The sequence below is a fragment of the Zingiber officinale genome, chromosome 5A (assembly GCF_018446385.1).
Source record: "Zingiber officinale cultivar Zhangliang chromosome 5A, Zo_v1.1, whole genome shotgun sequence".
Lineage (NCBI taxonomy): Eukaryota > Viridiplantae > Streptophyta > Magnoliopsida > Zingiberales > Zingiberaceae > Zingiber > Zingiber officinale.
This window is the reverse complement of record NC_055994.1, coordinates 33,406,074-33,410,000: the sequence shown is the minus strand read 5'-3', so window position 1 is coordinate 33,410,000 and position 3,927 is coordinate 33,406,074. Positions and strand designations below refer to the sequence as shown.

Below are 3,927 nucleotides of genomic sequence, written 5' to 3'. Positions count from 1 at the left end.
AAGTCCCTACACATTGATCCACAACATGTTCAATCCTTGCAATTTTCATAGTCTCAAAAGATTTTGTGGATAAAGGAGGTGATTCTTGAGATGCTGCTTCCACAACACATCTCCCAACACTTCCTTTCATAACATCATCATCAACACAAATATCAAAAAATAAATCAACATCAATATCCTCAATAGGAGAATCAACTATAAGAGGATCACTAACTTCATTTGTATTTTTAAGTTGATCTACCTCATTACATTCATCATCTGAAAATTCAATTTCATCATAACATCCTATAAAACTTGGAGGTAGATCTAAAAACTTGTTATCCACTGCATTATCATTACAATCCTCATCTGAAGAGTCTTCATCTTTATATACATCAAGAAATTCGCACTCAACTATATTAGAATCACAGAATTTTTTAAAATCTTTGTCTTCATTTACCTTCACTAGCCTTTGTGGAAAAGGAACCCTTAGTGAAGGTTTTGGGAAAGATTGAACTTCCTTTTTCCCATATTCCCTTTGAGCTTACGAAGGAGGTCCAACTTGCTTATCTAGTGTTAGTGTGATCAATCGTTGATGGAAAGGTACTTGTGGCTTTTGGGAACTTCTTGGAGTAATGGAACTGAGTTCTTGAGGTCCTCTATTGTTCTTCTCCTCAAGTCTGTACAAGTCCTTTATCAGAAGTTCTTCATGATTCTTGCCACTTCTCAACTTAATATCATTACCATTTTCACTAGATCTTGTATGTGTAGGAGGGAGATCATGTTTGAACCATTTTGAAACTATGCTATCAATCTTTGCCTCCAACTGTTTGGACCCCTCATTCTATGACTTGTGAATTTCAAAACTCTTGGATGATTGAATTGCAATTTGTTTAACATGCACTTTTGCATTTATGGCTTACACTTCTTGAATTTTTTAGGGAGATTTCATCCAACTTTTGTTCAACCATTCATGGAGGTTCAATGCCACTTGATTAATTAATGTATATGCTTTGCCCACACTCTTGTTCATAAAAGAACCTCCAGCTGATGAATCCAATAAACATTTGTCTGAGAAAGAAATTCCCTTATAGAATATGTGCAGGATTAGCCATTTTTCCAAACTATGATGAGGGCACTATCTTTGTAGACTCTTGAATCTATCTCATGCTTCAAATAGTGATTCTACATCTGCTTGAGCAAAATTTGTGATGGAATTCCTCATATACACTGTTCTGCTTAGAGAGAAAAAATGATTCAGAAATTGCTGCTCTAATTGTTTCCAACTTGTGATTCTTTGAGGATGGAGAAAATTAAACCAAGTATTTGCCCAAGCTTTAATACTAAAAGGAAATGTCATCAATCGAATTGCATCGGCTGAGACACCCTCACAGTTTACCATATCACAAAGCCTCAGGAATTCTTCAAGATGGAAATATGGGGTTTCTGATATTTCACCTCTAAATTTATGACTTTATATCATGGTGATTAACTCTGGGTCCAGTTGGAAACTCTCTGCTTCGATATGAGGTTGTACAATTGGAGATAAAAATCTTACAGAAATAGGTGCAGAAAATTCTCTCAAATGCCTGCTTGACATGTTGTGCTCATGATATCTAAAAAAATATGAGAAAAAAAAAACAAAAATGAAGAATCAAAGACAAGAAATAAAATGCTATAAGAAAAACAAGAAAGAAAATGCAGAATTTAAATTGCAAGAAAGAAAGTGCATAATGGAAATAAGAAAGCAAAGATAAAAGGAAAAATAAAAATGTCTAGAGTAACTCATATGCTAGTCAACTAATGTTAATCGAAAAAAGTCCTCAGCAATGACGCCAAAAACTTGTTACGAACCGCAAGTACACGGTTACGTCGTCAGTAATACAAAAGATCTCGAATCCACAGGGACTGTTGATTAAACACTAGTTAACTTTGCACGACAAGTTATCTAGACAATCGAAGGTTAATTGGAAAAGAGAGAATGAAGAAAAGAGAGAATGTAAAGAGTAGAGAAAGAGGGAGAGTTGGAATTGGAGATGGAGAGATACTAGGATTTCAGTTTCACTATGATGCTAGTTAACGACCCTATGGATTATTCATCCCCTTACCTCTATTTTTATGCACATGTAGAAAGTTACCGGCTATCCCCTACAGTGGACAACCGGTAGGGTAGTTAGATCAACATCCCTTGCAATTAAATAGGAATGATTCCTATGAAGTCCGTTAGCGGGGCAGCCTACCACTGACGCCCCTCGGTCATACAACATAGGAATACATGCACTATTTAATAAACATAGAGATGAGGACTACAATCGACTACAACTACCTACTTCCTTATAGAGAATTACTTCTCCTTTCAAAATGATACCCTAGATGTCCATTAGCAGGATCTACCTGTCACTAGCATCCCTCGGTCATACGATCTAGGACATCCCTCTACAAGTTTGTTACGTCACCGCAAGTGTACAATTACGTCGTTAATAACATAAAAAGATATCGTATCCATAGGGACTGGTTATAATCACTAAAGATGTCTCAAAATGAATTAGCTAAACAACCAAACAAGAATTACATGAACTAAGACAAAACTAGAAAATAGAAATAGAAAGGTAATGCAGGAAACTAGGTCTTATGGAAGTTCTAGGAGATTCGATTTCTTTGTGATACTTATCAATGTAATATAGTCAACCAACCATGTGTTTGCAAGACGTTGTCGATTATTTTTTGCAGAAAACATCGGCAAGGGACATTAATCTACACCTTAAGAAACTAAATACAAATGATCCCTATGAAGTCCGTTAACAGGGCAACCCTGTCACGACGCCCCTCGGTCATACAACATAGAAACTCATCACTAATCAATTCACATCAAGATATAGGGTACAACATATTCATCTATCCCTCTTCTTTGTAGATTCTTGTACACCCTTCAAGGTGATCCCCTAAATGTCTGTTAAAGGGGTAGCCCTGTCATGACGCCCATCGGTCATACAATCTAGAGAATTCCTCTACAAGATCTATAAGAATTACAAACATTCAATCAATAATGGTAATTAAATACAAACACAACAATCCATACAAAATTGAATTTATATAAAACATAACAATATCATTGAAACAAGAAGTTGGCAAATCCATGAATTCATACATCAATTCACATCACAAATACTCCCTCCATCCTAGAACAAAGAGGTCTACTCCATGAAACAAGAGAAAAGAACCGAAGACAAGATGATCATAAATATTTCGATCTCAATCAAGAAGATAAAGAAGAAATGCATATTTAAAGATGACGAGGATCTTCGGAACCAATTTTTGCTACCGGAGTCAAATCTTGGATGGAAACCCCTTGAAATCGCCGGATCAACGCATAAAAGGTGAAAGAAAGCCTCAAGATTGGATCTCCCCAAAGGGAGAGCCTCCTCCTTTTTCAAAGAAGAAGAACTCTTTATATAGAGAGGGGGGTTTGCGCGCCACACCGCCCGTGTCACGGCCGTGAGGATCTCACACGGCCTGGCAGTGTTCCCTCTCGGCCAAGGTCACATGGTCGTGTGGCTCTCACACGGTCGTGCCATGCTTTGTCACTGGATGCTTTGCATGGCGATGTAGATCCACACGGCCTAGCAATGTTTTGCCTCTGAAAATGTCACACGGCTGTGTGGCACACACGGCCAGGCAATGCTTGGTCTCCAGAAGGCTTACACGGCCGTGTAGATCCACACGGCCGTGTTCTGGATTAGCTTCAAAAGTGACACGGTCGTGTGGCTCTCACACGACCGTGTCATTCTCCTTCTCTGCTGAAGTTGTACGGCCAGCCAGCTTCACACGACCAAGGTCATTTTCCTTTGGCATGGTTGTGTGGCACTCAAAGCTAGTGTCTTCTTCCTTCATTTGATTGTTGAATTGGCCACGAACATCAATTCTTCTCCAAATTTGACTCCTGTAGAC

The 3,927-nt window shown here is 38.2% G+C and overlaps 1 non-coding gene across 1 annotated transcript; it reads left to right on the top strand.

Annotated features, from left to right (window-relative positions):
• The first annotated feature begins 1,100 nt into the window (after nt 1-1,100).
• On the top strand, nt 1,101-1,206 carry LOC121983538. Its single transcript, XR_006112580.1, has one exon. It is a non-coding gene; the product is annotated as a small nucleolar RNA R71 (small nucleolar RNA).
• The last annotated feature ends 2,721 nt before the right edge of the window (nt 1,207-3,927 follow it).